The following is a 14040-nucleotide window of genomic DNA, read 5'->3' on the forward strand; positions in this document are numbered from 1 at the left end:
AATTCTCAGCTTCAGCATCTGAGCTGTTCTTTTGACTATTTTCAATCTACTCTAGGGCTCAAACGGTTTGCAGATCATTTCATTGTGTTTCTGTTTACATCGCACACCATGCTGCAGTGTTTCTACAGACTGAGTTGTCATGCATTTTGTTCCCTAGTTTGAAAGAAGTCCAAATGCTTACAATGTGTCTCTCAAAAATAATCTGCAACACCACTGATTGTGTTTCACCAAACCCTGGGATAATTGCACATTCTAGTAATTCATTGTCAAACTTTCCTCAAACTCAGACACCAAACAACTTATCTGAGTCAAGGCTACCCAATCTTCCACATTCATGTTTTGAATTGCTGCATCCTTAAAGACACACAATTTGCTGACAGTAGATGATAATGTCAGGTCTGACGGTGCCCCGACCGGCGACCTGTGTGTATGTGTGTGTGTTTGTTCTCCTCTCTCTCGCTCTGTCTTTCCTCTCCGGCCCCGCCGCGATTGTTACGCGGTCCCGTAGCAACGGGAGATCTCGGACCCGGAAGTGCTGCCACTCTGAGCTGTCCCACCTGCGACTGATTCCTCGCAAGCTGCTGCCAATCATCCACCGTCGTTGGCAGAGCTATTTAATGGTGTGGCTGAGTAACAGACAGCGCTGGAGTATTGCACCAAGCCTGGTAGTGACTCGAGCTCAGCAAGGGTAAAACAAGTGGTTGATAGCTGAGGGAGGCTAACCGTGTCTGTTTTGCCTTTTCTCAGGAAGCGGATGAGACGGAAGGAGAGACGTCACTGATTCACGGGAGTTGTGTGGACACACGAGGGGAGACGGGGAGAGGAGCACTGAAGGGACTTGCACTGTGGATAACTGTGGATTGGCTTCACTGTAAATAAAGACACTGTTCAACTTTAACGAGAGGTCCGCGTCTGGGTTCACTAGCTCACCACCCTTAACAGATAAGGGGGAAAAAATCTCGAGTATAACCAAAACATAAGGATTACAAGTGCCTCAGTCTACAGCTTTTTCTCAAAGGCTCATTAAAGGAAGAACAAAAGATTTTTTTTACCAAATTGAAACATGGAATTAAAAACATTACATTTATTGACTGATTCCTCCATCCGATGACATGATTGTCTCTGCGCGTGTTTCTCATTAAATCTTAGCACAGAGGAATAAATCAGAGCAAAAAGCTGGTGACACTCTGTGCATGTAAAACAGAGCACGGCTTCATTTACCGCTGATTTGAGAATCTTCATAATTATTAAATCCAAATGCTGGATTGGGACAATTGCTGACACAGTGGAAACAGCCTTTTGTTCCCTTATCTGCACTCCACTGTTCCACCACGTGGATGTTTGCTGTGTGTGTGTGTGTGTGTGTGTGTGTGTGTGTGTGTGTGTGTGTGCCATTTGTAATTGGTGAAAACTCATTGAAACTTAAAGGGCTGATAGATCAGTGTTGGGGTACTGCGTGTTTCTGTTAGTGAGGCAGAGAAGGAAATAATACACTGCCTCCAGTCTGTCTGTACGAACCTCTTCAATTTTCTTTGATCTTGTACCTTCACAACTGAACATCATGGATCTCTCATCCTGCCTCCTAAAAGCTCTCTCTACCTTTCTTATATGTTAACCTTATGCTCTCTCTCTCTCCTCTCTTTCCCTTTTGTCACGTATTACCCAGAGGCTCCCAGTCTCAGCATTCCAGGCTCATTAATCCAACAGTGAGTATTTACACTGGACCTTTAATTATGCTAACCTGATCTCTGCTGAAGGAATTAGCTTCAAAGTTTTGTAATGGCAGGACAAACTTATCCACAACTACTGTTGTTACAACAGGTAGTGATTAACATTGTCTCCTCACTGCAAATGGTCTTGGGAGAGTTGACAGTCAGTAAGACAGAGAGCTGGACTGGACTTCTGCAGGACTTCCAATGAAAGTCTTGTTATGTGCATAGAGTAACATGCCACATCATTAATATGGAACTAAAGATTTGCATACATTTAGATTTGTATTTTTATTTATTAGCTATTTTTTGCTAATATTTTAACACTGAAGCAAAATCTGTATATATCAGTTCATGCTCTTGAAGTATTTATCTTTTTGTCCACTGTATCTATCATTTTTAAAAATTCATCATGCAGAAAAACTGAGAAGTGCTGCTGAAATTGACTTCTTTACCTTATATTAAAATATCTCAGTGATTAATATGTAGTTAAATGTCTTTACACTCACAGAAAGCAGAGTTTCACTTGAATTCAAAGATCACTAGCCAAATGTATTGATTTCAAGGCACAGAAACAACGTTTCTCACAATAAAATGGCGCCTGTGTGTTCGGCACGCCATCTATCGCTCTCCTTTATTTGTTTTGTTTTATTGTTTTTAGCTAACTTTGCGTTACATGTCTGTTGTACTTTTTCCTATGATCGCCAGACATTATTATCCATCCGGATGTCTGACCGGCCTGAATATGACAACCAAGGCTTTTTGATCTGTGTTGTTCAGCACTTTGGTCTGCCTGGTGTGTTCTTAAAGTGCTATGATAATGATGATGATAAAACTGTTACCTAAATACTTGTGCCTGCAGCAGGTGACAGTGATCAAAATCACCATCTCAAGGATGTTCATTTTTGATCACGTTGGTTGTGGCTTTGCGGTGCACGTGTGCCATATATCGCCTTTTGATAATGTTGAACTCCAGCAGGCATTAGCAGATAATCAGCAGCTGTTGGAAACATTACAAAAACACATTACTTCTGTTGTTGTACCTGTTTTGACAGGATGCAGCATGTTGAGCTTTCTTGTACTTTTACTGCCTGATCCAAGGTGAAAAGCGAGCACATCTCACAGCATGTTGTCTCACATAGACTTTGCCTCCATTACAGGACAAAGCATGTGTGAAATGGACCATGCTTTTCACCCGCACAGGCTAACCCTCCATATAAATGTCTACCCCTATTACATTCTCCCTAACAGAGATTGGAAGTAACAAAGTACAAACACTTTGTTACTGTACTCTACTTTTCCGGTATCTGTACTTTACTGAGTAGTTCAGTGTTCCCACACCTGCTGAATCCCAATTTAAGTGGGTGGTATTTCGCGGGTGGCTGTAGCTCAGGAGGTAGAGCTGGTCACCTACTGATCGGAAGGTTGGAGGTTCAATCCCTGGCTGCTCCAGTCTGCATGCCTAAGTATTCTTGGGCAAGATACTAACCCCAAGTTGCTCTCCGATGCATCCATTGGAGTGTGAATGTAATTAGACAACACTAAGTTTAGAGACAGTGCTAGTGAGAATAGGTGTGACTGGGTGAATGTGGTATTTTGTATAGAGTACTCCGGGAGAGTAGAAAAGCGCTGTATAAGAATCAGTCCATTTAAGCCTGACTGTGTTCCTCCAACAGAGAATAAGTTTTCCTTCTGATTCAGACTGAGTACAATTAAAATTAAAAATCAGACTAAAGTTTGTATTCCCATCTACTAATATTATTTTAAGATCACATTAATATGGGTTCAGTTAGCATTAAACAAAAATAGCTGGTAGAAACATCCTCCAAAGAGCTACTTTTTACTTTCTTAATTTGAGTACATTGCAGAGCCTGTACTTTTTTACTTTTACTTGAGTAATTTAGAATCAGTACTTCTTTTACTGGAGTATTTCTTTATAATACTATCTGTTTTTGTGTGCCCTCTTGGTTCCCATTTGCCTAACAAATGTTAAGTGAATGTGTTAATTACTAATATATAATATAATATATATATATATATATATATATATATATATATATATATATATATTGTGGCTGGATATCGTCACTGATTTCTACAATCGATTCGTTTCCGATTCACAAGGTCCCGAATCGATTTGATCCACGATTCGATTCGATTCGATTCGATTCGATTTGAATCTGGGAAATTTTGACAGTCAGAAATATTATAATTCAGATCAGTACATTTACATATTTTGTATCTATAAAAAGGAAGCTGACACTCGCAAGACTTTATCAAAGGCGTAAGCATCACAGCAGATGCCTTTGTGTCAAAGCAGCTGAAGATAAAACACAGAAAAACACGAAGGTGGTTTTCCTGGGATTTTATAAAAATATTCTGCAGTACATCAAAAATGAAAGGAAACCATTAATCAACACATGAACGTTACCTCTGACGTTACAGAGGTTTTATTAGAGACACAGCTGAGCGTTTTGCATTTTGCATAATTTTAAAAAGTTTAAATTTGTTCAGTATTGAACGGCAGAAATGAGGTTTTCTTTTCGGAAGTAAGAAAAAGGAAAAAAACCAGCGTTTTTTTGTAAACAATGGTAGACTTGTGCATAATAAGCAAGCAAATAATGCAGAAAACTGATTTTTAGATGGGGAAACTGTTCTTGAAGGAGAGAGAGAGAGAGAGAGCTGTGCATCGTGGTGGAAGCAAAACAGTAAACGTCAGAGGGAATTCATGACGATGTTTATGTGAAGCGTAGTTTGGATCTTCTTTTGCTGCTGGTTCGGTCAATATTGTTTGGAGAGAGATCAAACCTGCAGCCTCAGAATCAGCGTAAAAGGGGCGTAAACACAAAGCACGGACCCGCCAACACACCAGAGTCAGCGAGCTGTCGGCTTTCAGCCCGACTGTGTCCGTGCCATCGGTGAGAAAGGCGACATCTCACTGATTCTGATCCACGGGTCACGCTGTGTGTTTACGTCTTTGTGCAGAAGCCGTGTTCCTGCTCTCATTTACTGTTTTAGCTGTTTGGTGGTTGTTGAAATTTTGTGAGGTTTTGCCTGAGATTCTGGCATTTCGGACAAAATAAATTTACATTAAAAAATCGATTCAGGATTTTAATGAATCGATTTCACGTTATCCAAGCCAGAATCGATTTTAATCGATAAATCGATTATAAAAACCCACCCCTAATATATATATATATGTTAGGGGTGCAACGATACACAAAATTCACAGTTCGGTTCGGTGCGATACTTTGGTGTCACGGTTCGATATTTTTTCGATACAAAAAAAATGTTCATGCCTTTTTAATTTGTCATTTATTAAAATTATAAATATATATTTTAACTCAAAAGTACAGTTTTTAAATTTAATGTTGCTGAAACAACAAAGTAATAAAATAAAAAAAATCTATCTGATTGAGGAATCACTCATCTTTGGAAAAGAGAGTTTATTACAGAGAAATGGCTCTTTCCAAAATAAAAGCTATACTATCCGCTTCTTCTGGGCTATATTCTCAGCAGCATATTAAACATATCAGGTCCCCATAAGGAGAATCACGTGCTAACAGCTGTCTAAATGACTCGGGTAAAGTTTGTAGCATGCGTGCTTGTTGTTTTTGTCTACTTCCACTTGTCTTTGCACTAGGATGATGTCGGAGTAAACGTGCAGTCATATTCGTTGTGTTCCCACTAGTGCTGTCAGCGTTAATCTGAAATGACGTTAACGCCATAACGCGGCAAATCTCCGTTAACGAGCTACCGCGGATCGCCGCGTGCGTGGGGCTAGACGGCCAACACGTTAACGAGCAAACTGCGCTAAAGCACTAGTTCCCACCCATGTAATTGAGCATTGCGTGGCACATCCGACATACTGTTTTACTTTTGACCATGACGCGCTTACCTTCAGGGTCATACGTCACATGAAAACCAAAATAGTTCCAAAGGCCAGATCTGAATGAGGGTGGGGGAGGTTCAATTTGCCATGTTGCAAGGAGAGCTTAACTTCTGTCTCGCTAGCTTGCCCTGCGGTCAGTGAATCCGCGTTTGACTACTCAGCCTAGGCTGCACTGTCGAGCGCAGATCTACTGAGCGCAGTGCACGCTAGCAAGACAGAAGTTAAGCTCTCCTTGCAACATGGCAAATTGAACCTCCCCCACCCTCATTCAGATCTGGCCTTTGGAACTATTTGGTCTTCATGTGAAGCATGACCCTGAAGGTAAGTATTGAATATTGTTGCTGACCATCTCCAGCTTTTTATTAACATCCTGGGCCAACCTTGTACTAGTGTGTCTAATAAAAATTGCTGTTCAGCATATTTGCATGTCTCTTACCTAATGGCTGCAGTATAAGCAAAGCTATAAAGTACTCTGATATTAAGCAAAAACAAAATTTTCTAAGATTCAGATACTTTATGAATTTATCCTCTGGCAAATTAAATCTGGTGGTTATCAGATAAGGTAACTTAAGGTTGGATGAATAACCTGACCTTAATCACTAAAGACATTATTTTGATATATTAGGTAGCTGGAAGTTGCTAGGCATGCTATTATCCAGGAAAATAAAAGAATCTACCCAAAACCAAAAAAAGATGCCTCCATGTGATTTCACTGTCACAAGTTTTGTCCTGGCATCATGTGAGGCTGGCTATCTTTCGACTTGATCTTAGCTTCTCTTATTTTAACCTAAGTTACAAGTATTAAATAGCAATTAGCCTGCTTCCTAGCAGTGTACATTAAATGATTTAAAGTTGTGTTCAAAAGTTTTACACTCTGACAGCACGGATTCTATCAGAAATAGTACCGTGAATACTCTTATCCTCATAGAGATAAGTGGTTTTCCATGATACCCAAACAGATAGTTTCTATAGATGTCTGTAGGTTGTTCCAAGCATCCTCACCAAGATTTGATTTAGACCAAATGTGTGACTGCCTCCATGAAGTTGGTCCTTATTACTTGGGCTGAGTGCTTGGAGCCACAAGACAGCTCCTATGATGGCATTGTATAACAGGTAAGAATCTAAACGTCTTAAATACCCTAAACCTCCTCCGTAGGAGTCAAGAATATAACGGAGCTCTTAAAATTCACGTTTCACTCTCTGTTCTTCACTCAATATCCCACATTCACATTTTTCATGTTTTTAATAATACATGGACCCGTCAGATTTTGATGGATGGTGGTTCACTTGTGTGATTTTTATAGTTTCATAATACAGTCCACGTGTATGCTTGTGTGACTGGAAGTATAATAAAACAAGTATCAATTGTGTGTTGCCAGATTGACCCTCTAGATGTTTACTTTTATATTGACCCAGTGGATCATTAGGTGTCCAAAAACCTTGTTCATTATTTTGACCATTGATCTAGAAAATTCCAATAACCAACTGCTGTTTCCAACACTCAGAGGAAAGCAAAGAAAGCAAGCAGCTTTTCAGTGGTGCACCTTTTCAGGCTTAACTAATTGATGCAGTTGTGTGTGTAGCTGCTGTGCTTATGGCTGATTTGCTTGTTTGCCTAATACTGCACTTTTTAGTGTAGTGTCCAGAGGCCAGCTGATGTGTTGGTCAAATGGCCAACACATCACCTCTTCAGGCAGCATGCGATCGCCTTCTGCACCTTTTATTTGTCTCGCTTCATTTGAAAACAAAAAATCAATTTCTACACTTATGCACAATCAGGAGGCAGCATGAAGCCCCGTGGCGCTGTTACGCCACATTCAAGTGTGCTGTACAGATGTGTTGTTGTGGATATGACCAAACACGCATACAGGCACTGCATGCACAAAAGGCCAGTGTCAAATGTCAAAGGTCTCTCCAACCCTGGTTTTGATTTGCTTTACAGCAGCGGTCCCCAACCTTTTTTTGTGCCACAGACCGTTTATGTCTGACAATATTTTTACGGCCTTTAAAGTGTCGCGGATAAATACAACAAAATAAAAACAGTACCCATACCAAAAAAAGAAGATTTATTCATAACACATGGGAAAAGACCCAGGGAAACCGTGTTAATGAATAAAATGATAAAAAATAACGCTAAAACCGTGAAAACCATAAATTTCGCACCCGAGCCTCAACTCTCGCGAACCGGTAACAAACGACTCACGGACTGGTACCGGTCCGTGGCCCGGGGGTTGAGGACCGCAGCTTTACAGTGTTTGCCTTCATGTTTATTATTTTACATTGTCTTATTTCACTGTTTAATTCATAGTTTTTGATCATCGCTGGGTTGAGTTTCTGACTCCTGCATTGATTTCTGTTTTACCCCAGTATCCTGTTAGTTCTTGCAACATCTAACATGAAGTCTTCCCTTCATGTTTCTAGAGTTGAGTTTCAGTTTTGATTCATGCTTTGATTTGTATCCTTAGCAGCTGTTTCCCTGTTTGTCTAGTCCTCCCTCCACCTTCTTTACCCTGAATAAAAGTTTTGCATTTTGTTTTTTAAATCATCCATCCTCATAGAGGGGTTATCACTTTCTCTTTTATTTATTTATTTTAGTTTATTATTCACATTATCATCTGTGTGGTTTCTATGCCAGAGCTGATGAATGGATGCTTCATCAGTAGATACAGGCGACCACTCAGAACTACTTTGTGTTGATCTGTCATGACCTTTTTCTCTAAGATGACCCAAACCATCACTGCAAACAAGACTCCTCACAGTGTGACTTTAATTTGTCACGTGGCTGAATATGCAAGCATCAGGTTTAAAAACAAACAAAAAATTCAAGGTTAAATTTGAAAGAGTTTAAATTACTTTTGATTGTAGTCAAGAATTGTACTTGTGGCATACCACAGTGTGTGTTAATGTATCATGCACACATTCTTGAGAAAGCATTGCTTCCTTTCAAGGTTAGAATATAAGATTTTGTCTGTTTCTTTTATCAAACACACACTTCAAAGAACACTTACATAAATGCCTGCAAGCTACTCTTACACTGGCAGGGACTTTGTATTTGTGGTTGAAGCTGCACTTCAGATGGACTGTCTGTGCATCTGAAATGAGTAACTGTTGCAAATTGAGATGTGGCAGAATTCACACTAAAGCCTGCAGTGAGACTTTAAGCTCACAGTCAAACTGCATTAAAGGCTGATTTCTTTTTGTAAATGTACTTCACAAAATACACAAGAGCAAACATTTGAATAATATGAATGGCACGTAATGTAGACTAACGACTAATGGCACTAACACAGATTACACTCTCCATGGAGATTATGCTCTCCACGAGAAATGAGGGATATTTTTCCCGCTTGTCATTCGACAAAAAAACAAACAAACCTGGAAATCTCTTTACTCCTGTTCACCTGTTCCTTGCCACATGTTTACCCATTTCACTTTCATGTTGTTACAGACAATAACTAAAATGCCAAGTTAGAGCGTGTTTGTGTTTCGGCTAGAAGAGTTTCCTCAACACTGACAAAGTTTACTGGTTCGCACAATGAGAGCTAACTATCGTCTTTATTTTGTTTCCTTGGTATCTGGTGAGAAGTGATGCCACTGTTTGGATAAGTGATTTTTGAGAAACAGGAAGCCCACAATCTGCCAGCTCTGCACAATTACAAACAGACATGTTAAAAGCCACGAACAGGCACAATGTCACACACACACACACACACGCACACACACACACACACACACACACACACACACACACACACACACACACAGAGCTGTCCTCAAAGCAACAACTTTATGATTGCTTTTATGTGACGCATCGTTAATTTAATAATGTGTGTTATACTTTCCCTGAATGGGCACGGCACTGATATATTAAATATTATGTAAGGCAGTCAAATTTGCTCTCATCTCTATTGATGGCAGTTTACACAGCGTGCCTACTTTCATTAGACTACTAGATTAGATTACTAGATTCAACTCAATGCTTTGTATGCTGCTAAATTCTTATGTGTAGATGCTATAAATCTGTAGGATAGAGCAGCGAAAAGGCTGGGTCTGAAACCTTGTTATGTGTTGTGCCCTTAAGGGAACACGGTGAAGGATAAGGTGACACTGCATGCTGCTGAACCAGGGGCAGATGGAGGAAATGCAGTGGACACATCCACAGAAAGCAACAGACAGTTCAAAGTCAAAGGATCCTGCCGAGGAAAGCTGAAGAAGAAGAAAAATGTGAAAAAAGGAAACAGGTCGGTAAAATGGTGATAGAGCAAGCTGTTTTATTTTTCCTCAAGTTTAAGGAGTGAATGCTAATTTCAAAACAGCTCATTTAAGCTAAAATCTTAGGAGGTACCATATTTAATCATAACTGCCGCAAACTGTCCTGAGAGCTCCACAAGGGGTGCATTTCAAAATCATCATTATAACAAAACAAAACTGTCTATGTGATGGCAAAGCAATTGAGATCATACATTCTTATATATAGTTCTTATATATAGTTCTATACTGTGTATTGTATATTTTGTTGTACAGTTATTTTATTTTCAACTTTAATTTATATATTTTATCTTATTCTTTCCCAGTTAAATTTACCCTTCATTCTAATTTGTGTTGTACAGTTATTTAATTTTTAACCTTAATTTTTTATATTTTATTCCTTCCTAGTTAAATTTACCCTTTTTAATTTTTCATATTTATTTCCTATCTTATTCATAGCCTTTTCCTTTTTTTTCTTTAGGTCACGAGCAGTTGTCCAAGCATTTCACTGCATATCGTACTGTGTATGACTGTGTACGTGACAAATAAAATTTGAATTTGAATTTGAGATCAGTCCACCTGTACGTGTGTGCAATAATCTGCAATCAACAGAGCTGGAATTCCTTTGGTAGGTCAGGTCTCTGTCTTTTGTAATTTTAACTCAGTCTTAATTTGAAAGGAAGCAATCAAGACGACACTGAAGAGCAGACTTTATTTTGAACGTAACTATTTAGGAATTACACTAATTTTTCCACAGGCCCTACTTTTTCACAAGCTCAACATTAAAGTTGAAAGTTGAGCGAGGAGCAAATTCGTGGGGAGGTGTAGCAGGTTTCCTCATTACTTTATGACCAACGAAGTGTTCAATTTGGCACAATTTGATTCATTCTAGAAAAAGAAAGAAAATAGCATCTTATCTTTATTAAGACTGCAGTCCTATCATCCAGGGTGCTGATGTAAATTTAGGAAAAGTCAGCAAATTAGCACAAACTGTGACTGCTGACGTCTTTAAAAACAATCCTGAAACAAATTATAAAAGCATGTGTTTGATAGTAACAGGAAGCTGTGGTGATATCTGTTGGTTAACATGCCGTTTGTTCCCTGTTCACCTGAAATGTAAAACTGAGAATCTTTTTCTTTTTCTCACTGCAGAGAAAACTGAAAGCACAATAAAGACCCAATAACATCATCTGAGGTTGGCTGCAGTGAAGGCCTGGCAAAGCAACAAAAGCACTCAGAATTCAGTGATATTCATGTGTTCTGGCCTTGAGGCAGTCTTTGACTGTGTGTTTGCGTCCAAAAAGTAAAAAATAACCCTCATGTTTATCCTTTTGCTTTTTTTGCCTGTCCTTTCACATTTAAGCTTCTGAAAGTGTCATTTTTAACCTGTTAATGCAATAATTTGTTATCACACTTGAATTTGTAAAAAAATGTAATTGTCCAAACATTCATGTACTAATGTGTAAAGTGCATGTTATAAAGTACAACAACAGTAATAATGAGCTTGAAAGCAGTAATCAGTTACCTCTACAAACAAATGTGTTTAAAGTCTGCTGTGCCATAATAATGTCCCCAGTTCCTAAATAAAGGACATATCCAAATTTCACATATTCTGCAACCTTACAATAAACTTTAACCTACAGTTGAAGGCATTTCCTTCAATACTTCTGGACTCTAACTAATCTTTCAGTTAATGACAACAATTTTTAAAATTCATTTTGATACTTTTAAGGCTTAAAGTTATGGCCACGTTGACTCACAGATGTGATTCACAGTCATAGACTGTATTTATAAATAGCTTCTTGATCTGCAAAGCCAGCACAAACGTACCATAAAGTGACATTCTTTCTAATGACCAGGATTGGGTAACGTGTCTGTAACACCAATGCTGTGTTGGTGTATAGTGTATATCCACAAAGGTGGATATACACTATACTGTCAAAATAACACACTCACCCATCCAGATCATTGAATTCAGGTGTTCCAATCACTTCCGTAGCCACAGGTGTATAAAATCAGGTACCTAGGCATGCAGCTTCTGCAAACATTTGTGAAAGAATGTGTCACTCTCAGAAGCTCAGTGAACTCCAGTGTGGTATCATGATAGGATGCCACCTGTGAAACAATTCCAGTGGTGAAATTTCCTGGCTACTAAATATTTCATAACCAGCTGGGAAGTGAAAAAGTCACAGAGGGGGGTCAGCAGATGCCGAGGCACATAGTGCGCAGAGGTCGCTATATTTCTGCAGAGTCGACCACTACAGACCTCCAATGTGATACAGGCATGCCAGGCCAGAGAGCAGCGACCAAGAGGATCCTGCAGTTACACCACACACACACACACACACACACACACACACACACACACACACACACACACACACACACACACACACACACACACAGAAAGGAGAGAGAGAGCCTACGTGGCGATCGAGAAAAACTGGCAAGGGTACCAGGAGGACTGAAGGACTATGACAACCAATTATGGATTATGGCGGAGTTGCGATCAGCCCCTTTGTTCCAGTGAAAGGAATTCTTAATGCCTCAGCATGCCAGGACATTTTTAAAAATTTCCTGCTCCAAGCTTTGTGGGAACAGTTTGGGGATGACCTCTTCCTGTTCCAACATGACTGTGTACCAGTGCACAAAGCAACGTTTGGTTTGGAAGAAGCTGACTGGCCTGCACAGAGTCCTGACTTCAATCTGATAGAACACCTCTGGGACATCAGTGTCTGACCTCACAAATATGCTTGTGGAAGCATAATGGAATTCCCATAAACATACTCCTAAATCTTGAAAGCCTTCCCAGAAGAGTTGAAGCTGTTATAGCTGCAGAGGGTGAGCTGACATCATAGTTAACATGCGTTTGAAAGCAGACAAGCGAATAAGTTTGGTAGCAGGGTATAGTCCAGCTCCACCATTCACTCATCACATCTGGTCCAAAAATACCATTACCAAGATTCAAAGCCAAAAGTGAAAAACCAATAGGTGACAGAAATATTATACATGTATATTTATATAAATAAAATTGATGTATGTCCATTTTACAGTGTTGTAATGACTACATCTTTGCTGTCCTGCATGAGGAGCTCAGATTCATAGAATCACTTTGTATTGAATTTATTTTTATTGCTTAGCCTATGAGTTGATTTAAAAATGTTGATAAATAAGACTCTGCACTGTTATGAATAAATTATTTATTGATTTGGTTTTCCAGCAAATTTTTCATTGGCTTGCTATTTAGAAACATTGGTTTGAAAATTGCTACATAAATGAGTTTATTAATTTCTCGTTTTTATTACCTTGTGATGAGTTACAGTTAATGTGATTTTAAAAAAACACTGCAAGGGACTAAAGTTTGTCAAAATCAAGATGTACCCTAAAAAGAAAGTAGGAACATGATAACAGACATGCTAATGAGCCATGTGGAAGCAGTAGGTGCTTGAAAATATACAGACTGACACAGTACGATCTCAATGATTACTGCTGTGTGATCAAAGCAATACAACTGCACCACTGACAGCCAGATCTAATAATTAGACAGAAACAGACAGATGGAAAGACAGGTGGATAAACAGGGCAACGGTTTGGATGGACAGACTGGCAGATGAATAGATAAACAGATGGATGGACAGCAAGGCAGACGGGATTTTAATACTGCTCATAAAGGCAGAGAGAGGACTGGACAGACTGACTTATAATTAGACAAGCGGAAAGACAGACACACAGACTGGCAGACTTTGGATAAGTTAGACATGATTAGTCGTTGCTTTGAGATACACTGAGATGAACATACATAAGACGTCTGCACCTCACTGGTTTCTTTTCAGCAGCTGAGTTTAAAAATAATGACCAAATATGATTATTGATGTAGAAAAAAAATAGACATCTGACTCCCTGGCAGGCTACAGCATCAGGGATTTCTTTTCCACACACACACATGCGTCACAACCATTAGGTTAACTAATAAATACAATTAACCTTTTTAAAACTATTTATTTATTTATTTAGTTTCACACATGGTACAGCAGTAATTCATTTCCCATACACAATTTCTTATTGACACATGCCCCCTATCTGTGACAATACAAGTAAGCAACCAAAATTACACTCTGACAATATTCTGCACATAACAAAACAAAACAAACCAAACAGAACAATATACTCAACAATGAGCAATACCACTAA

The 14040-nt window shown here is 39.1% G+C and overlaps 1 protein-coding gene across 1 annotated transcript in view; it reads right to left on the bottom strand.

The window, feature by feature from the left end:
* The window catches only part of kcnh3 (potassium voltage-gated channel, subfamily H (eag-related), member 3), a 190446-nt gene that overhangs the window by 138036 nt on the left and 38370 nt on the right, over window positions 1-14040 (bottom strand). The window lies entirely within an intron of this gene.

Source organism: Aulonocara sp. 'chitande type north' Nkhata Bay, linkage group LG16, assembly GCF_057382095.1.
Source record: "Aulonocara sp. 'chitande type north' Nkhata Bay isolate Kocher_YH1m ecotype deep benthic linkage group LG16, A_spYH_male_GT1.1, whole genome shotgun sequence".
Classification (NCBI taxonomy): Eukaryota; Metazoa; Chordata; class Actinopteri; order Cichliformes; family Cichlidae; genus Aulonocara; species Aulonocara sp. 'chitande type north' Nkhata Bay.